The following is a 22,522-nucleotide window of genomic DNA, read 5'->3' as shown; positions in this document are numbered from 1 at the left end:
CTCGATTAGTAGTTCGCGAACAAGCTCATGAACGAGTTAGAATAAGAATTCGTGAACAAGCTCGTTTAAAAACCCGATTAGGTATTCGCGTAATAACATATATTTAATTAATTTATATAATTATCAAATAAATTTTTAAGATTATACATGTTTATCAAAACTACGTAGTTTTGATATATTATACCAAAACTACGTAGTTTTGATATATTATACCAAAACTACGTAGTTTTGATATAAGAAAATTTAAAACCCTAAAATAATATACCTAAAGTTTCAAGTCTGAAACTAAAATAACCCTAAATCTATTGTGTTTCTGCAGCCTCTCCACTCTCTTCTTCGATTTCTTTTATGCATTAGCTACACAACGCCGGTGACTTCTTGAAATTGCCACAACGCCGGTCTGAATCGCTCATATACTGCTTGATTCAACGATTCGGCTCCATTGTTCGTCGCCTCTGCTGCAGCAACGATTCAGCTCCATTTGGTTGCCTCAGCTGCTCCAACGATTCAGCTCCATTTGGTCGCCTCAGCTGCTCCAACGATTCATCTCCATTTCGTTGCCTCAGCTGCTCCAACGATTCATCTCCATTTCGTCGCCTCAGCTGCTCCAACGATTCAGCTCCATTTCGTCGCCTCAGCAACAATTCAACTCCATTTCGTCGGCTCCACTGCTCTTCGCCTCTGTCTCTGCTGTTTCAACGATTCAGCTCCATTATTATCAAAGGTAAGTTCTTTAGTATAAATTAATAATGATTGTTATTACATCTATTTATATTATGGTGAGTTTAATCTGATGTTATATGTATAATACCAAATTATTAGTCATCTGTTTACACTGATGGTATATGTTTAATACCAAATTAGGTCACCATAAAAAACGCAATGTATGGATTGCCATATGGTTGTTTACTTCTTTTTGATGAACTTGAACCTGTTCTGGTCATGTTTTCTGTTTGACCATAATATCAACAAAAGTATATGTCTTCTGCTTCTTGATTCATAACTTAGTATATGAGTTTCAATAGTAAGCGAATGGTGATTTCCAGTTTTAATTAGTATAGAGTTTGCCAAAATGTCTAGCTGGAAAAATTTGCTGCTTATGCTTGCAGCCTTGGCCATAGTTAAATAATAACTATAGTTTTCAAATATGATGTTTAGCACTTCCCTTCATGCCTCATACGATATCTCAGTATGTTAAGTAGTACATTTAGGAGGCTTACGCCCTTGAGCTTGGTGGAGCTGCACTAAGGCCAATGTGTTTGATTTGTAGGTAAAATCCTTAGAAGTTTTCTGATATCAAACAGGTAAAGAGCTCAGCAGAATCTATTATGATTTTCTCTTTTAATATTTTGATTGTTTTTTGAAAGTAGGGTCAGATTTTGTGTTATTTACAATGCTTAAGATTTGATTTTTAGTATCTAAATGCGGTTTGGGGATTGCAGGGGCAATTTTGGGTACAGACCATGTTAGCAAATCACTAGCATATGATGAAATCTTGTTTGGGGAAAGAACAAGAAATATATGGACATTGAGGAGTTTTAAACTTCAAGCACCTCTTTGGTATTCTTCTGTTCTTATGAGTGATTTTTTGTTATTTCAACTTATGTGGGGGTTTTGAATATTTTATTCAATTATTCTGTAATAATTCGTGTGTACAATGGAATTTTAGACTCAACGTATTCTGAACCATAATCTTTTTGTTCTTTTTTTTGGAGTCTGTTAAAAAATATATGTTTATATTGAAATTATTTTGTGTCTAAGAAACATGATCATTTGTGCTTGTAGGAAACAGTAAAAATACATGTATAGATTGCATCTCCTTGCCTTTCCTTTTGTATAGAATTTCATTTCACCAAATACTTGTATAGAATGGGTATAGTAGTAATAGAGTTATTATTCACAGTTGTTACCTTACACTTAAAGGGTTCTTAGGCTTTCAAAGGGTCCTTGATTGTCACAAAACTTGCATAAAACTGATAGTTTCAAAGACTTTCCCTCAATTTGTAGATTTAATGTTCGAACTTTTAAGTGCAAATTATAAGCAATATGGTAGTTTGAAAGAAAAAGAAATAAAAAATTGAAACATATGCATTATGCAATCTATGATATAGCTATTTAATCAAGGTTTGATTGCAAAGTAAAGCTTAAAAGTCTAATTGGTCTATACATCTTTTAGGATTTCATTATTTATATTGTATGGTTGTCAAATTTTTCCTTAGATCATTGTTAGATCTAGCGAAAGTAATCATACATAGTAGAGCAACGATAACAATTACGAAGATCAACTTTTTATTTTACCTTAAAGCATTCTTTTTGACCTACATTGCATTTATTGTTGTGGATATTGTGAATCATAGACTCGGGCAGAGCTGTTGCTATTCCTGCTGCATTGAAGATCATTGGTCTAGAACTTAATGACAAAAACAATTGAGCTAAAATGGTAAGTATTTGTTTATTCATATTCAAAAAGTATTCATATTCTCAAACAGGGTTTGATTTCAAATTGTTGACTGTAGTTTTACTGCTTTTTCTTTATTGATAATGGGTACCTGAAATTAGGCATATTCCTTCATTAATGCTTGCTGGAAACCAGAACCAAAGCAAGCAGAGAAACTCGGTCAAACTGAGATGATTACGACATGCCTTCATCAATTTTTAGAAGATATACAAAGTAAGTGATTAAGAACTGAGATCATTGTACCATGAACTAACTAAATCTCATCAATCTCTTATGTTGGCTTAATTTTGTTCAAGCCTACACTATGTTCTGTTTTATGCTAAATTCTTCTATTTGGCTCATTGGCATTAGTATTTTGTTTTTTCCGACTAAGTGATACATTTTACATGCCAAGTGACTAGCCATGATTATTATAAATGGGTATCCTTCAAAGCTCGTTTCTTGGTTGTTTGCATTTCCATAAGAAAATTAGTTGGATAACATCAACAATGCATCTCTATATCTGTTCTCTTATGTATAAATCTTATGACCCATTTATTCATATTCTCGTACTTGGTTGGATTTTAAATTGTTGACTTTAGTTTTACTACTTTTTATTTATTGATAATTGGTACTTGAAATTTGGCATGTATCTTTAATAATTCAATTGTTTGCTATTCACATTTAAAAAAACACTTCATTGCAGGATGTCAATCCATTTCATGGCTGTAAGGACACTTGGTGTAATTGCTTTGTTTGATGTTGATGGAACTCTCACAGCTCCAAGAAAGGTGCCAAATTATTTTTTTTGTTTACTTTTGTTATAATGCTTTCTCTTTGGTGTTATAATGATTTAAATGAAGTACTGAATTGAGTTCATTATAATAAGCTTATCCTAATTATCATTGAATGAAATAATACATGCTTTTTCTGGGTGAAATATGTAACTAAAATATTAAAATTAGGACTTGTGTGGTTGCTGTAACTTTTATACTAATCTAGTGGCACCTTTAACAAGTACTTGGCGTAATATAACCTTACAATGCTTATGTAATGGACGGTCGCGTTAGAGAGACTTGTGACACGACATACTAATCTAGTGTCAGTTTTCACGCACACTTCGCTTAATATAACCTAACCATGCTTAAGTAATCGGAACGACACATTAAAGAAACTTGTGACGTGACATATTAATATAGCGGCACTCTTAACGCGCACTTGGCGTAATATAACCTAACCATGCTTAGGTAATCGGAACGACGTGTTAAAGAGACTTGAGACGCGACATACTAATCTAGCATCATTATTCATGAACTCTTTACATAATATAACCTAACCATTCTTTGTTAATCGGAACGACGCGTTAAAGAGACTTGAGACGCGACATACTATTATATTGTCACCTTTTGCGCGCACTTTCCGTAATATATCCTAACCATGCTTAGGTTATCGGATCGACGCATTAGAGAGACTTGTGACGCGACATACTAATCTAGCCTCACTTTTCACGCACACTATGGGTAATATAACCTAACCATGCATAGGTAATCGGAATGACACGTTAGAGAGACTTGTGAAGCGACATAAGAATGGTAATCGAAATGACACGTTAAAGAGATTTTGAGACGGACCATACTAATCTAGTGCCACTTTTCATGCACGATTTGCGTAATATTACCTAACCATGCTTTGGTAATCGGAACGACGCGCTAAAGACACCAGAGACGCGACATATTAATCTAGCGTCAGTTTTCATGCACACTTTGCGTAATTTAACCTAACCATGCTTAGGTAATCATAACAACGCATTAAAGAGACTTGAGAGGTGACATACTAATCTAGCGTAATTTTCACGCACAAATTAAGTAATATAATCTAACCATGCTTAGGTAATCGGAACGACGCGTTAAAGAGACTTGAGACACGACATAGTATTATATTGTCACCTTTTGCGCGCACTTTTCGTAATATAACCTAACCATGCATAGGTAATCGGAACGACGCGTTTAGTGCTGCAGTAGTGGTCCAGAGTTAACAGAGTCGTAGTCTAGACAGCAGTATATTTTGGTTGTGCATATTACTTGATGTCTTATTTATATGTTTTGGTAGGCTATGTATATTATATTTTGGTTCACGGCCCGAGATGCCGGTGATATGTTTTGATACACTAACTGATGTATATAGTATCGCGAGGCCAGTTCGTACAGGGTACGGTAACTAGAGCCCGTGAGGTTTCTGAAGAGTTAGTGTAAATAATTGATTATATGTATATTTGCTTCCGTTGTTTGATGTTATTTGTTTATTATATGCAAAAAAATTGATAGTGGTTTGAGGCTTGCTACGGGTTTCGGAGTTACCACTCCCGTTCCCTAGCGCCGGTTGCGCTCGATATTTTGGGTCGTGACAGTTTCCTCTCTAAAAACCCTTTTATTTCTGATTTTCCACAATTCCCAAATGCCAAAAAACCATATTGTCTACCAAAGAAAGCGATATCGCTTACTAGGAAAAGAGCACCACAAGTCAAAGAATTGATGGAGAGTACCTGGGGCTGCCCATTTAAGATTGCAGGAGAACAAGAGTAAATTCCAAATGTGCCAAGCGAAGCGACAGTGGAGAATTATGTGCATGCTCGTCTTTTCCTCCGAGCATAGAAGGCAAATGGAATCTGATGAAGGAAGAACTCCACGCCGGACTAGCCAAGAATTCGAGGAAACCCTATCTCGAGCTAGAAGCCACATAAAGAAACTGATGCAAGGTGGAATTTTGAATTTCCAAAATCTGCCATAACTACAGTTCTGAGTCTGTAATAAAGCTTGTCGGGAGAGGTGAAAAGCTGCCGGAGAAAACAACTTGCCATTCCAACTAGCAAGATCAGGACTTGAAGAAGGAGTGTGAGCTGAAATCAACGCCAATAAGTTGCTGAGGTGAGTCTGTTCGCCGAGACGAAGACGACGATTCCAAGTGAATCGAAAAGTATGCTGATCAGAAACAAATAAATCTGCCACTGATATAAATTGAGTCCGGCTGAGATTAAACAGACCTGGAAATAACAGGCTAAGAGGCTCATTCGCTGCCCATTGATCGATCCAAAACCGAATAGAGGTACCTGAACCCATTTTGACAAAAATTCCGCTTTTAAATAAGTCCCAAACCTGCTGATTTTTAGAGCAAACTGACCGGATCCCTTTCCACAAATGAGACAACGCATCTATATCTTCAATATCATACCAGAAAAATAAACCTGAACTACATGAAATGACTTTGAACCAGAGAGAGAGCTTGTCAGCATTAATTATCTTCCATATCCATTTTGAGAGTAAGTTTTGGTTTCTCACTTTCAAAGGAGTAATATTCAATCCCCCATTTGCAAAAGACAAGCAGACATTCTCCTAAAAAACTTTGCTAAACCCAGTACTAGACACTGAACCACTCCATAAAAAGCGGCGCATAGATTGCTCCAGAGATAACACCACAGAATTAGGAATGTGAAGGGAAGAGAGAAAATAGACAGGAAGGATGCATAAAACGGACTTGATCAAAATCAGTCTACCTGCTGGAGATAATAACTTTCCTTTCCATCCTGCTAACTGAGAGGAAAAGTTGCTAACAATTGGATCCCATTGTTTTGCTTTGACTGACTTCAGAGAGAGGGAGGCCCAGGTAAGTAATCGACAGCTTCTCTATTTTGCAATTAAGAATGTCATAAGCTTCAGAGAGGGAAGCGTCATCTACATTAATACCAATGATAGATGATTTCTGATAATTAATCTCGAGACCAGAAACTAGTTCAAAGCAACGAAGAATTCGCAATAAATTCCTGATCATCTCCATGTCGTTAGGCACAAATAACAGCATGTCATCTGCAAATTGAAAGATATAAATTGGCTCAGACAAGACATCTACATGAATACCATCGATCATACCCAGGTTAATGGCTTTTGTAAATAAGGATATTAGACCTTCAACTGCTAACACAAAAAGCATAAGAGAGATAGGATCACCCTGTCTAACACCTCTACACATACTAAAATTCTTCGCCGGGCTACCATTAACTAGAACTGATAATTGAGATGACTTATAGAAAGAAAAGATCCAGTTAATCCAGGTAGTGTCAAAATACATTCTAGCTAGCATTTTTAGAATGAAATCCCAAGAAATAGAGTCAAATGCTTTCCTAAAGTCAAGCTTAATCAACAAAACTTGATCTTTTCTCCTGTTGACTAGATGTATCAAATCAGAGGCAATCATATGACAATCATGAATGTTCCTCCCTTGGATAAAACCAAATTGATTCTCAGAGATAAGCTGAGGGAGTAAAGGGGCTAACCTGTTAACTAGAACCTTGCAGAGAAGCTTGAAAATCCCATTGATCAAACTAATAGGGTGAAAATCTTTTAAATCTGTTGCGCCTCTCAACTTTGGGATTAGGACCAGAAAAGCAGTGTTCAGGCCTGCGTGGAATGAACCACTCTCATGAAAATTAAAAAACAAGGCAAGGATGTCCTGCTTCATAATCTTCCAATCCTTCTTGTAAAAAAAGTAATTGAAAACATCCGGACCTGGCGCTTTATTGTCATCACACCCTAAGAGGGTTAAATAAATCTCTTCTTCTGTAAAAATGGCAGAAAGACTTGCTGCTTGCTCCTCAGACAAATGGCAAAAAGGCAAGTCCTCAAGAGAATAAATAACATGAGCAGGATGTCACGCAGTTAGGAATTTCACATGCTAACCCGCGCGGCACCTAGGCGATCTTGCTTGTGAAGATGCTAAGTAAGCCTTGAATTTTAGTACGATAGTAGTAGAAAATAGGGACAATAAGAGCTTGAATAATACCACTTGTATTGATAGTAAATAGAGATCTTTACAATGATTCATGTATGTATACAAATGAGGGGGTTTGCCTATTTATAAAGTTTCCACCTCCTCAATGAATGGTTAGGATCTATTTGATCCAACAGTTTATATTCGACATTCTAGAACTATCTACATTATTCTATATAATGCAAGAAGCTACTATATACATGTAGTACCTTCTAGAAAGTTCTAGAGTATTCCGGATTAGTCTAAAGAATTCTAGATAATTCCGGAATAGTCTCGTGAAGAAGCTTCTAGAATGTTCCAGAACATTCTAGAAGTATTCATGAGAATTCTAGGGTGTTCCAGAGGGTTCTAGGATATTCCGGAGGATTCTAGAATGATCTAAAGTGTTCTGGATGATTCTAGAGTGTTTTAGATGATTCTAGAATGTTCTAGAGGATTCTAGAATGTTCTAGAGGATTCTAGAATGTTCTAGAGGATTCTAGAATATAAAGTTTATAGAATGTTCCGGTGGATTCCGGAACATGAGATTAGAGAGTGTTTTCGGAGAAATTCGAGACATAACCTCCATCACGTGCGCATAATTGTACAGCGCGTGACATTCTCCCCCACTTAATATCGCAACGCCCTCGTTGCGCTTTCTTCCTTGTAAAGTCGAACATGGTCACAGAATTTCCAAAATCAACTAGGCCGGACCACTTACCTAGGCACACTTTAACGCCACGAGCAATGCCGTATATTGGTTTCGGATCTGAGTTGACTGCCTTAATAGTGCCATTCCCTTTCTTAATTTTTATGCCTAATCGTTTGGCTTCTTTCTCATTGATGAAGTTGTGAGTGGCTCCCGTGTCGAGCATTGCACTCACATATTTTCCTTCAATCACAGCGTCGACATATAAAAGGCCTTCCTCCTTTGAGGGTTTTGAGGAGAAAAGTTTGCTTATAGCATTTAATTGTTGGAGAGATCCCATGGCAGCTTGGGATTCCTCTTGTTGTTTGTCCTTTTGGAACTCTGCGGCCATGGCATTAATGGCCTTCTTGTTAGGAGAATCTCGAGTCCAATGCGGTCCATCACATATGAAGCAGGGTTTAGGCGGCTTCAAAGCATCACGTTTAGTACCGAATCGCTTATCACTTTTATAGCTACTCGAAGGCTTGTGCTTGTCATCCTTGCGGACTTTGTCCCCTTTTTGTCCATCTTCATCTCCCCCATTCTTATTCAAATTAGACTTCTTGCTTTTGAATTGAGAAGAGTAGTCAACGAGAGATTCAGCCGCAGCGATAGCATCATCGAGAAACTGAACACCGCGTCGATCTAGCTCAACTCGTGCCCAATCTTTCAACCCGTCTTTGAAGTAGAAGAGGGAGTCCTTATCAGACAAGTCCTCGATTTCAAGCATGAGAGTAGTGAATTCTTTAATATAGTCAGAAACGGTACCTGATTGTCTCAACCATCGCAACTTTCCCCTTGCTTCATTGTCAGCATTATGCGGCATAAAATGCTTCCGTAACTCTATTTTAAATTGTTCCCACGTATTGAGAACACATAAGCCCTTTTCCTTATCAGAATACTTCCTTCGCCACCAGAGTTGGACAACATCACGTAGGAATGTAGGAGCATTGCTAAGCTTAGTTGCATCATCCAACACTCCCATGGCGTCAAAGTATTGTTCGAGGCCAAAAAGGAAGTTTTCCACCATAGTCGCATTGCGAGTACCATTGTACATCGCTGGCTTTGGCAGTTTGAGATTGTGCGCAATAGGGACATTATTGGTAGAGCAAGGTTTACTTGCTCTACGATGAGATTCAAAATCAGTACGAATCTCATCAACCTCCATTCTTAGTCTGCGAAGCGCTCTCTCAACAAATCCAAGAAGATTTGTGAGTTCTTTTGCAAAAGATTTTATTTCACCCTCTAGGGTCTTACCAAGTTCACCCATCATGGATTTTGCAGCTCTACTAATTTCGGCATTCTCTTCGACCAAGTTTTCAAGGTCATCTGAGATATTGCCAACAACATGTTGAACATCCTCAACCTGTTTCTCCAACATAACAATTCTAGGCTCAAGAGTCAACCCGGTTGCATCACCCGTTGGAACCTTAGATTTGCTACGTTTGGTGTTGGTACGTTGAGTAGGTCATCCACGAACGTCAGATTGCCCACTAGTTTGCTCTTGTTGCACACCCACACTAACATTAATGGCTCCCTCACTTGCCATATTTGCTAGTTTGCAAAACAGGAATACCTAGGATAAACCTTTGCTCTGATACCACCTGTCACGGAGTTAGGAATTTCACACGCTAACCCGCGCGGCACCTAGGCGATCTTGCTTGTGAAGATGCTAAGTAAGCCTTGAATTTTAGTACGATAGTAACTTAGTAGCAAATAGGGACAATAAGAGCTTGAATAATACCACTTGTATTGATAGTAAATAGAGAGCTTTACAATGATTCATGTATGTATACAAATGAGGGGGTTTTCCTATTTATAAAGTTTCTACCTCCTTAATGAATGGTTAGGATCTATTTGATCCAACTGTTTATATTCTACATTATAGAACTATCTACATTATTCTATATAATGCAAGAAGCTATTATATACATGTAGTACCTTCTAGAAAGTTCTAGAGTATTCTGTATTAGTCTAAAGAATTCTAGATAATTCCGGAATAGTCTCGTGAAGAAGCTTCTAGAATGTTCCAGAATATTCTAGAGTATTCATGAGAATTCTAGGGTGTTCCAGAGGGTTCTAGGATATTCCGGAGGATTCTAGAATGATCTAGAGTGTTCAGGATGATTCTAGAGTGTTTTAGATGATTCTAGAATGTTCTAGAGAATTCCAGAATATAAAGTTTCTAGAATGTTCCGGTGGATTCCGGAACATGAGATTAGAGAGTGTTTTCGGAGAAATTCGAGACATAACCTCCATCACGTGCGCATAATTGTACAGCGCATGACAAGGAGGTTTGAAAAGATTCTTGTAATAGAGTTGAACGTTGGTTTTAATAGTCTCCGGAGTAGAAAAGCGCTGATTATCAACCCATATCTCAGAAATAAAGTTGTCTTTAGCACGAACGGAGGCAATCGTATGAGAGAATTTAGTATTCTTATCCCCATGAACATTCCAATCTAACCTCGATTTTTGTTGCCATAGACTTTCCAGTTTGCTTAGAAACCGAGTGAAGGTCACTCCGAGAAGCAGCTAACTCGTCACATTCTGAAGTAGAAAAAGGACGGAAGTCTGCAGCCAATTCTAATGTCTCCACCGAAAGTTGCGTTGCAGCTAACTTGGAGTTTAGATTGCCAAAAGAGTTAACATTCCAAACTCTAATAATTTGTCTCAAAGCTCTAATCTTACTAACAAGGCTGATATTCACTGGATTTGCCGAAACACCTCTCCAAGAGGTAGCAACAAAGTCAAGGAAAGAAGAGTTACTCCACCAAGCGTTAATAGATTTAAATGGTTTAGGACCCCAATCGATAGCCACAGCAGAACGAAATAAAAGAGGATGATGGTCAGAGTAATTCCTTGATAAAGTTTCCAATGTCAAATTCAGCAGGAAGTGAAAGCATTAGCAGAGATAAAGCAACGATCAATCTTTGAGCGAGATTGAGTATTATACCAAGTAAAGAGTCGACCTTGAAGATTGACCTCCACAAGATTGGAAGACTGAATGAAATCCATGAAATCTTTCATACCGTTAGAATAAAGCGAACAATGCAACCTGTTAGACGGATAGAGAATCTCATTGAAATCCCCCATCATGATGCAAAGCCTGTCAGTTTGGAGTTCATGCAGAATTAAACTCCAGAGAGCAGCTCTATCTGTTGCTAGGGTATAGCCATAAACCAAGATGAAGCGAAAAGGGGATCCATGAGATTCAAAATCAATGCAAAGCCATCTAGGAAAAGTAAGAATTCTTGTTACTGAAATAAGCTGATTATCCCAAATGCAAAAAAGGCCTCTAGAAGCACCAATTGAAGGAGAAAAACAGAAGTTGTAATCTGAATTAGGCCAGAACCTGCTAGCAACAAAATCATCAATCGATTCTCTGTGTGTTTCAATAATACCCATTAAAGATAAATTGTGTTTAGAGATAAAAGAACGAATAGTCCTTTGCTTCCTAGAAAAAGTAACACCACCACTACAGTTCCAAGAAACAAAATTTAAAGGAAACGACATTAAAAGATCTGCAAATCCTAGAGAATAACCAACCGAATTAAACCTGGGAGGTCCGGTTGCAATTTCCTTGAGAGATACTCTGAGTGAGAAGTCTGATAATTCCTTCTTCATTAGCAGATGAAAAAAGCCCCAAACTCAGTCATGCATCCCATGTTTTCTTGACTTCATCTTCTGGCACTGTAGAAGGAACCTGAGACGGAGGATTGCGTCTGTTACAGTCTTTTATAACATTCTCTGATTCTGCTCGAAAATCCTTTGAAGCCAAAGAGCCTGCATTGTCCAATGCTTTGAATTTCTTACGTTGAGTAATGAAAACCATATCAGGGTTTGGGAAAGTTGCTTTGGAGTTGATAGAATTAACATCATCCTCAGATAACTCAAGTTTGCTACTCGGTGAATGGTGGGAGGCATCTCTGACTTCCTGAATAACAGCAACAGGACTGAGGCTACTGGGTGTTGGGATGGAATTTCTTGCTGACTGAATAGTACCAATCGCATTGGACTGATCCTCATAATCAGAGTCTGGAAGGCTTATGGAAGTTTATTTTGAATTGTGCATGTCAACTGGGATTTGAGAATCCTGGACATTAATAGTGAACTCCGAACCATTAACTGAGATAAGAAGCTCACAATCACTGTGTTGAACTGAATTTGAAATAAGGACAGAACCTGACTCCATACGGGTCTTGCTGAAATAGTCGGGTGAACACCGATGGTATTACCCAATCGGTTTCCCACTGTCTTAAAAAAATCCTCTTCAGGTGAAACGTTCCATGGTCGATGGTTCCATGGTGATAGAGAACGTTCCTACGTGATGGTTCCATGGTTCCTACGTGAGATATTGATTCAGGTGAAACGTTCTCCTGAGACAAAAAGATCATTCCATGGTGATAGAGAACTAAAAAATATCGACAGTGAAGGGAAAATATTTTCAACTGTACTCTGTCATCGAGATTAAAGAAATTAAGAAGGACATTGGGATCGCCAAGAAGTGAAAACGATTCGTATAGAATACCCCTATTATGGAGGAAGGAAGCCACATTCAATAGGTTTTCAAAATCCTTAACCGTAACAATAACTGAACAATCAACATGGTGTGAAGAATCAGATTTTGGTTCATAAATAATAGGTCGCTTATCGACCGCCTGGGCATAAGACCTGGAGTCCCTCAATGAAGGTTTGAATTCATGAACCTTAGCTGGATGAGCAGTAGTGGGTCGTGGTGAACGAGTCTGCATGGGTTGAAAATTAGGGTTGGGGAATTTTGAAATAAAAGCTCTGATATTCATAGCCCCAATGTAAACGTGATTCAATCGGTATAAGGTGTCCTTGACGTCGTGATCTTGTTCTAAATAGAGAAATCCAAATATGCGATTCGTGCGATTGAGTTTACGTGCAATGGTAACTCTGCCTCTGATCAAGTATTTTGCAAAAGCTCTTTGCAAATCTGAGTAAAACCAATGGGGAGGGAAGTTCTCGAAGTATAAGACTGGAGGCGGAGGTTGCTGGTCGGCGGCGGCTGACTGGCGTGATCTCAGGCCATGGTGATGTGTAGGTGTTGATGGGGTTTTAGGGTTTAGGGCGAACATTGCGGAGAACATTTGTCTTAAATCGCTAAATAAATGAAACGTTATGTTTCTAACGTTTGGATTGATTTTGTAATGTTTTAAATATTTGGCTTAAATCGCTAAAAAGGTGAAACGTTTGGTTTTGTTTCGTAACGTTTTAAACGTTTGGATTTTTTGTAACGTTTTAAACGTTTGGATTAAATCACTAAAAATGTGAAACGTTTGGATTTGTTTAGTAACATTTGTAAACGTTTGGCTTAAATTGCTAAAAAGATGAAACGTTTGATTTTATTTCGTAACGTTTTAATCGTTTTGATTTGTTTCGTAATCTTTTAAACGTTTGACTTAAATAGATAAAAAAGGCGGTTTTGTTTGGTAACGTTTGTAAATATTTGGCTTAAATCGCTAAAAAGGAGAAACGTTTGGCATATATTGCTAATAAGGTGACACGTTTGGATTTGTTTTAAACGTTTGGATTGGTTTCGTAAAGTTTTAAAAGATTGGCTTAAGTCGCTAAAAAGGTGAAATGTTTGCATTTGTTTCTTAACGTATGTAAACGTTTGGCTGAAATCGCTAAAAAGGTAAAACGTTTGGGTTTGTTTCGTAACGTTTGTAGACGCTTGGATTGGTTTAGCAACGTTTTAAACTTTTAGCTTAAATCGCTAAAAAGGTGAAACGTTTGGATTTTTTCATAACGTTTCTAAACGTTTGGCTTAAATCGCTAAAAAGGTGAAAAGTTTGGTTTTGTTTCATAACGTTTGTAAACATTTGGCTTAAATCGCTAAAAATGTGAAATGTTTGGATTTGTTTCGTAACGTTTTAAACGTTTGGCTTAAATTGCTAAAAGGTAAAACGTTTGGATTTGTTTCGTAATATTTGTAAACGTTTGGCTTAAATCGCTAAAAAGGTGAAACATTTGGATTTGTTTCGTAACGTTTTAAATGTTTGGATTTGTTTCGTACTGTTTTAAACTTTTGGCTTAAATCGCTAAAAAGTGAAACATTTGGATTTGTAAACGTTTGGTCTAAATTGCTAAAAAGGTGAAACGCTTGGATTTGTTTCGTAACGTTTGTAAACATTTGGTTTCAATCGCTAAAAAGGTGAAACGTTTGGATTTGCTTCGTAACGTTCGTAAACGTTTGGCTTAAATCGCTAAATAGGTGAAACGTTTGGATTGGTTTCGTAACGTTTTAAACATTTGGCTTCAATCGCCAAAAAGGTGAAACGTTTGTATTTGATTCGTAACGTTTGTAAACATTTGGCTTAAATCGCTAAAAAGGTGACACGTTTGATTTTGTTTCGTAATGTTTGTAAACGTTTGGCTTAAGTTGCTAAAAAGGGAAACGTTTGGTTTTGTTACGTAACTTTTGTAAACGGTTGGATTGGTTTCGTAACGTTTTAAATGTTTGGCTTAAATCGCTAAAAAGGTGAAATATTTGGACTTGTTTCGTAACGTTTTAAACGTTTGGCTTTAATCGGTAAAAAAGCGAAACGTTTGGATTTGCTTCGTAACATTTGTAAACATTTGGCTTAATTCGCTAAAAAGGTGAAACGTTTTGTTTTGTTTCGAAACGTTTGTGAACGTTTGGATTAAATTGCTAAAAATGTGAACGTTTTGTTTTGTTTCGTAACGTTTGTAAATGTTTGGCTTAAATTGCTAAAAGGTTAAACGTTTGGTTTTGTTACGTAACGTTTGTAAACGTTTGGATTCGTTTCGTAATGTTTTAAATGTTTGGCTTAAATCGCTAAAAAGGTGAAATGTTTGGATTTGTTTCATAACGTTTGTAAACATTTGGCTTAAATCTCTAAAAAGTTGAAACATTTGGATTTGTTTCGTACCGTTTGTAAACGTTTGGTTTAAATCGTTAAAAAGGTGACACATTTGGATTTGTTTCGTAACGTTTGGCTTAAATCGATAAAAATGTAAAATGTTTGGATTTGTTTCGTAACGTTTGTAAACGTCAGGCTTAAATAGCTAAAAAGGTGAAATTTTTGGATTTGTTTCGTAACGTTTGTAAACGTTTGGATTTGTTTTGTAACGTTTTAAACTTTTGGCTTAAATAGCTAAAAAGGTGACACGTTTGGATTGGTTTCATAACGTTTTAAACGTTTGGATTGGTTTCGTAACGTTTTAAACGTTTGGATTGGTTTCGTAACGTTTGTAAACGTTTGGCTTAAACGCTAAATAGGTGACACGTTTCCATTTGTTTCGTAATTTTTTAAACGTTTGGCTTTAATCGCTAAATAGGTGACACGTTTCGATTTGTTTCGTAACGTTTTAAACGTTTGGATTGGTTATGAAACAAATCCAAACGTTTCACCTTTTTAGCGATTTAAGTCAAACCTTTACAAACGTAACGAAACAAATCAAAACGTTTAAAATGTTACGAAACAAATCCAAACGTATCACCTTTTTAGCGATTGAAGTCAAACATTTACAAACGTTACGAAATGAAACTAAACGTTTCACCTTTTTAGCTATTTAAGCCAAACGTTTACAAACACTACGAAACAATTCCAAACGTTTAAAACGCTACGAACCAAATTCAAACGTTTCACCTTTTTATCAATTCAAGCCAAACATTTACAAAAGTTATGAAACAATCCAAACGTTTAAAATGTTACGAAACAAATCCAAACATTTCACCTTTTTAGCGATTGTAGCCAAAATGTTAAAACGTTACAAATAGTTATCTAGCATCACTTTTCATGCACACTCTGCGTAATATAACCTAACCAAGCTTAGGTAACCGGAACGACGCGTTAAATAGACATGTGAAGCAACAGACTAATCTAGCGTCACTTATAACGCGCACTTTGCGTAATATAACATAACCATGCTTAGGAAATCGGAACGACGCGTTAGAGAGACTTGAGACGCGACATACTAATCTAGTGTCACTTTTCACGCACACTTTGCGTAATATAACCTAACCATGCTTAGGTAATAGGAAATACGCGTTAAAGAGACTTAAGACGCGACATAGTAATCTATTGATCCTTTTCACGCACACTTTGCGTACTATAACTAACCATGCTTAGGTAATCGGAACGACGCGTAAGAGAGACTTGTGACGTGGCATATGCATGGTAATCAAAACGACGCATTCAAGAGCCTTGAGAAGCGACATACTAATCTAGCGGCACTTTTCACGCAAACTTTGCGTAATATAACCTAACTATGCTTAGGTAATTGGAACGACGCATTAAAGAGCCTTGAGACGCGACATTCTAATCTAGCGTCACTTTTCTCGCACACCTTGCGAAATATAACTGTTATGCTTAGATAATAGGAACGAAGCGTTAAATAGACTTGAGACGCGACATACTAATCTATTTTCATTTTTCACGCACACTTTGTGTAATATAACCTAACCATGCTTAGGTAATCGGAACGGCGGGATAGAAAAACTTGCTACTCGACATATGTATGGTAATCGAAACGACGCGTAATAGAGACTCGAGCCGAGCCATACTAATCTAGCGTCACTTTTTACGCACACTTTGTGTAATATAACCTAACCATGCTTAGGTAATCGGAACGACGCGTTAAACAGACTTGAGTCGCGACATACTAATCTAGCGTCACTTTTCATGCACACTTTGCAAAATATAACCTAACCATAGGGTAATCGGAACACGCGTTAAAGACTTGAGACGCGACATACTAATCTAGCGTCATGCACACTTCGCGTAAAATAACATAACCATGCTTAGGTAATCGGAACGACGCGTTAAAGAGACTTAGGACGCGACATACTAATAATCTATTGTCACTTATCACCCACACTTTGCGTAATATGACCTAACCATTCTTAGGTAATCAGAACGACGCGTTAGAGACACTTGTGACGCGACATAAGCATGGTAATCGAAATGACGTGTTAAAGAGACTTAAAACGCGCCATACTAAACTAGCATTATTTTTTAAGCACTCTTTGCGTAATATAACCTAACCATGCTTAGGTAATCGGAACAACGCGTTAAAGAAATTTGACACGCGACATACTAATCTAGCGTCACTTTTCACATACACTTTGCGTAATATAACCTAACCATGCTTAGGTAGTCGGAACGACGTGTTAAATAGACTTGAGATACGAAACCTAGCGACAGTTTTCATGCACACATTGCGTAATATATCCTAACCATGCTTAGGTAATCGGAACAACGCGTTAAAGAGACTTGAGACGCGACATACTAATTTAGCGTCACTTTTCATGCACAATTTGCGTAAAATAACCTAATCATGCTTACATAATCGTAACGACGCGTTAAAGAAACTTGAGACGCGACATACTAATCTAATGTCACTTTTCACACACGCTTTGCGTAACAAAACCTAATCATGCTTAGGTAATCGGAACATGCATTAAAGAGACTTGAGACGCGTTAAAGAGACTTGAGACGCGACATACTAATCTAGCATCACTTTTCACGCACACTTTACGTAAAATAACCTAACCATGCTTAGGTAATCAAAACACACATTAAAGAGACTTGAGACGCGACATACTAATCTAGCATCACTTTTAGCGCACATTTTGCATAATATAACCTAACCATGCTTAGGTAATTAGAACGACGGTAATTGAAATGACGCGTTAAAGACACTTAAAACGCGCCATACTAATCTAGCATCACTTTTCACGAACGCTTTGCGGAATATAGCCTAACCATGCTTAGGTATTCGGAACGACGCTTTGAGGAGACTTGAGACGCGACATACTAACCTAGCAACATTTTTCACGCACACATCGTGTAATATAACCAAACATGTGAATTATGCCTATAATTGTATATCCTTCTGTTAGCTTGACGTTGATTTGAAATGTGTGAATATGTTTGGTTTGACTTGAATATTGGACTACTATGTTTGTTATGGTTATTAATTAAGTTGAATGGATCATCGCTTGAGCTATATATTAGTTACATGGAATGCTTATGAATGTGTATATTTAATATGGTGTGGATGTTTTGTGAAGTTGTGTGGTGTGAGCTCGGTTGAATTATCCCGGGCATTATGAATTTTGTGTCTGGTGATTAGCCCAGAATTTGTGATGGACAGAAAAGGCAATACCTACGTTAAGACTAGGCAAATGCCTAGAGCGATATAAGTTTAAGACTAAGACTTGCTTGAATTGCCTATTTTGCCTATTTGAATTGATTCAAAGTATATGTATACGAGATGATTGTGTTTGCATAAAATGTTTTAAAAATGCGATGCTATTTTGATAATATGGTGAGTAACGTATAACTCACTCAGCTGAAAGTTGACCCCCCCACAGTGTTTGTTTTCAGGTACATAGACTCTGGATTTGGCTAGAAGTCCTTTCTTTGATCATAAGTTAATATTGAAGTATACAGTCCGGATTTCCGTAGTTGCTGCAGTAGTGTTTTGTCTGACCAGAGTTGTAGTCTAGTATTGTATTTTCATATGATGTCTTTGTAGTTATATATGTTTTGTACACGGAAGGTAAATACCCGTGATGATATGGTTTTAAACACTATTATGTGTCGGGCAAGTACGTACAAAATACGGAATCAGGAAGCCCAAGTATTTTTGTATCATAAATTTACTAGTGTATAAATATGTGTGTAAATGCTTCCGCTTATAAGGTCAATGTGTGATTGATGTTTTGCAAAAAAAGGTTTTACTGAATTTTAGGCTTGCTACAGGTTTTGGAACAACCATTCCCATTCCCTAGCGCCGGTCTCGGCTTGTAATTTCGGGTCGTGACAAAGTTGGTATCAGAGCCAGGTTGTCCAATTACTACTGCTAATATGGTTTGGGGCAGATTGATATCACTGCCAGTCTGTGATAAGTATTTGTTTGACCCTAGGTTTTGTTATAAGGTTACCTATGAACTACTGCAGCTATAAAAAAAGTCGTACCTGAGTTTGATTGTCATTGATTGATTGTTTTTACTAAGGTTGATCGATCGATTTGCGAGATGTTGTGTGCTTTTCGTGAAGTATATGGTTGAGGCGAGGATGCGTACTACGTTTCGGTAACATATACATCTGCATAAGGATTGTGCGAGTAGTACTTGGCATAACCTTGCACTCGTGTAAAGAGGTAGAAGTAATATTAGACGCGCTGAAAAACGTGAAAGTGGCATCGTGACTTGAGAAAGGGGCGAGTCTAGTTAGGCACCACTAGGTATGACCTGATTTTGTGTTATGTGCCATACATGCTTATATGATTAGCATGTTTATATGCCATTCGTGCATATATGATTGATATGTTTGCATTGATTGTTTGTTATGTAATTAATTGATAAGATGTGCATTGATGAGATGAAAGCTTAAAGTGCTGGATTGAGAAACCCACGCACATAAGATTTATCCTATACATAAATGCTAGTATAGGAATTGAACAAAGAACACATAAAAATACATAATGAACATATGACGTGGAACGTAATCCCCTATATTACGTTTTTATTTACCACGAGGATGGTAAACGAGATAAAAAGGAAGAAGCCTATGAAAGATAGATCCATAAGCCTAAGGGCTGCAAGGTATCAAAATGTGATCGGGATGGTGAACAATAGAGATGAATGAGTATCGAAACGGGGAAACGAAAGATTTGGTTAACAATGATAAAAGGATAACATTAGCTATAAAACACTTCGATAAGTTTTAAAGGACAACGATAAGTCCAATATAAAAACTATTATAAAACCCAATAAAGAATAATGAAAAGCCGTTAATGTCGCAAAGTGGGTAATCTGGAGGGACTTACTGTGATTTTCAAAAAGAGAAAATCCCATGATTTTAAACAGTGCAATTGTGCTCAGACCTCGCATATGATATGTCATGATCACGTTAAGCAATGCATATAAAAGATGATTTTCAAAAAATCATGCATCATATCTTCACAAGTAGTGAAAGAAACGTGATTTTACTGAGCAACTCTTTAATGATGAGTAGTTCCTAGATAGAAATGGTTTGAAATAAAAGAAAAGATTGAAAGGCTGATCGATCAGCAATATCAAGAATGTTTGAAATGTATTTGTTTTGTAAGAAACCTAGATGTAAAACCCTGCGACAATAAAATAAAAAGATTCTTGATAAACAAGAATGAACATATGTGATAAAATGTACCCCGGTATAAGAATTGAGCCCTAATGATAGTAAGATACTATCAAACTAATTGAGGCGAGACACAAGAATTGTTAGTAAGATACCTAAGACTGGTAGTTACTCCAGATTGAGATGGGGTAAAGATAGAAAGTATAAAATAAAAAGAAAGGAAAAATAAAAGACCAAACAGAGTACGGGCCATGGAAAGACCATGTGATGATAAGAAGGATTGAGTAATACGCGTAGGACGCTTAGTACTCTATAAAGAGTAAACGAGAAAGGCAGTAGATCATGATAAGGTAGTCTATTGGAAAGACACCTAACATAAAGAGTAAGGAAGTAAGATATGAGGAAATGGATTCAGAATAGCCATAGGCCAAGAGAGCCAAGTGGAAGGACTTGATATCACTCTAAGATGGACCTTACTGATAGAATATATATCAGTAAGAGTTGGATATAAGGATGCACGCACGAGCGAGAATGCAATACGTCGATAGATTCTAGAAGGGAGAAGTTATACCTCCTATCGATAGTCGATATTAGAAATATCGAGATAAGAAGTATAAGATGATCAAGACACATAGAAATAAGGAGAAGGGAAAGGAGTACATCGCACAATGGTAAAAAGGTTATCAATCTCATATGGACGATCAAAGTTAAAAGATCGAGAGATAAGGAGTACGACACGAAAGATGGACGCAAAGTATAGTGAGTAATGCTTGTTAAGCATTCAACTTCATGGAATTCAACGCTAGAAAGCCATGAAGGATGCGATGGTATAAAGAGAAAAGTATTCCTATATATCATAAGATATCAACATGGATATCTCATGAAAGATCGTATACATCTAACTGTAAAGACAAAATAGTTTATCAGAGTAGCGCAGTGAAAGCGTGAAAGTAAAAGATGAACCTGTACGCGATCTAGTATGAGATGAGAAGAAAATAGAGATTCATCAAGAAGTGGTATGACCTAATGAATAAAATTTAGCACTACGAGTTACGACTTCGAGAGACAGTCGAAGGGGAATCAATGAGACTATTATGGAATAATAGTTCATCACATATATCAAAAGAAGTAAAGGACTTCGTTAAGCCAACTCCGATAAGCATAATTGGCAACAACTAAACAGATAGTGTTGGAGATTAAGGAGATGTTGAAAATAGTTCGACTCTAAACGAAAGTTGTAGACAAGAATATAGGGTATAAGGATCCTGAATTTATTTCACGAAAAGAATGTTAGCCCAGGGAAGCAATTTCTGGGCCAGTTTTCGACACTTCTGGGTATTTTTGACAACCCGAAGTTTGAATGGAAGTCGTAGACAACATTGTTAACTATAAGAATGTTAACCTTGTTTGCTAAAAAAACGCTTTCGAATAAGCGGTTTGAATAACCAAAGAAAGCTAAAGAAAGCCAACTTTGGACAAGTTAAGGTAATTTGAATTGGTAAGTCAAAGTTATATCCACAAGTAATAGATAAAGAATAAAGAAATATATGCGATACGAAGTGAAAAGATATGAGCCTAGTAAGGCAAGAAGTTAATAGACGATGGGAGTAAAATCCCAACGCGACAATAATTGTTATCCTATCATTACGGAGATCATATGCGAAGTAACTACGTGTGAACTAAGAAGTTCACAACGAGATAGATCATAAGGAAGACTAAAGGCTTAAGAATAAGATACGAAAGGATGTAGTGACAAGACTAATCATCTTAATGAAGATATTAGTAATTGTCATAAGATAAGTCAGGTACTTGATAACAAAGACAGTTATTCAAGTTATATATGGAGAAGTGTCATAAGGAGAAGGAACACCTAATAAAAGAGTGTATATGAAAAGTCAAAATGAGTATGCGAAGGAAATACTCATATATGTATATTTTAAGGAAGTGGCAAAGATTTTAATTCGAGGACGAATTCATTATAAGGTGGGGTTAATGTAATAACCCTGAATGTGATATGATAATTGGACCGTGCCACAAGTCTTAAATTATGAAATTTAGGCCTAGTATGTTTGGAAAGAGGACCCGGGTAGGTCGACATTAAAATTTTAATAAGAAAATTTCAATAGTAATAGTCCATAAGAGAAATGGAATTGGATTAAGAAGGTATTTAAGAGAAAGTGGCTAAAAGTACACTTTAGCCCAAAAATGGAATTTGAGCGTTTTGCTAAAATTGCCAAAATACATTATCGGAGAGTAGAATTATAAGGTAGGGGATTAATATTATTTACTTAGAAATAAATAATACGGAATTGATCGGACCTAAAAGATTTAGCGTTCAACATACTAAATTTGACCAAAGAAAAGTTACGGATTGTGAAGTAAGGAGGTGGCAAACTTAAGGATCAAAGAGGAATTTTTGCCATAAAGATAAAAACAAAGACATTAAGCTTAAATAAGCCAAGAACTCATTTCTTTTGC

The 22,522-nt window shown here is 36.9% G+C and overlaps 1 long non-coding RNA gene across 2 annotated transcripts; it reads left to right on the top strand.

The window, feature by feature from the left end:
- Positions 1 to 301: 301 nt before the first annotated feature.
- On the top strand, positions 302 to 3,425 carry LOC126676450 (uncharacterized). 2 transcript variants are annotated; one of them, XR_007640297.2, is made up of 6 exons: positions 302 to 724; positions 1,271 to 1,304; positions 1,443 to 1,560; positions 2,358 to 2,440; positions 2,560 to 2,671; positions 3,144 to 3,425. It is a non-coding gene; the product is annotated as an uncharacterized LOC126676450 (long non-coding RNA). The 2 variants fall into 2 exon arrangements; XR_007640298.2 differs by lacking the exon at positions 1,271 to 1,304 and having other exon boundaries at positions 3,144 to 3,424.
- The last annotated feature ends 19,097 nt before the right edge of the window (positions 3,426 to 22,522 follow it).

The sequence above is a fragment of the Mercurialis annua genome, linkage group LG4 (genome assembly GCF_937616625.2).
Source record: "Mercurialis annua linkage group LG4, ddMerAnnu1.2, whole genome shotgun sequence".
Lineage (NCBI taxonomy): Eukaryota > Viridiplantae > Streptophyta > Magnoliopsida > Malpighiales > Euphorbiaceae > Mercurialis > Mercurialis annua.
The sequence above is the reverse complement of the archived record's forward strand: the minus strand, read 5'-3'. Positions and strand labels throughout refer to the sequence as shown.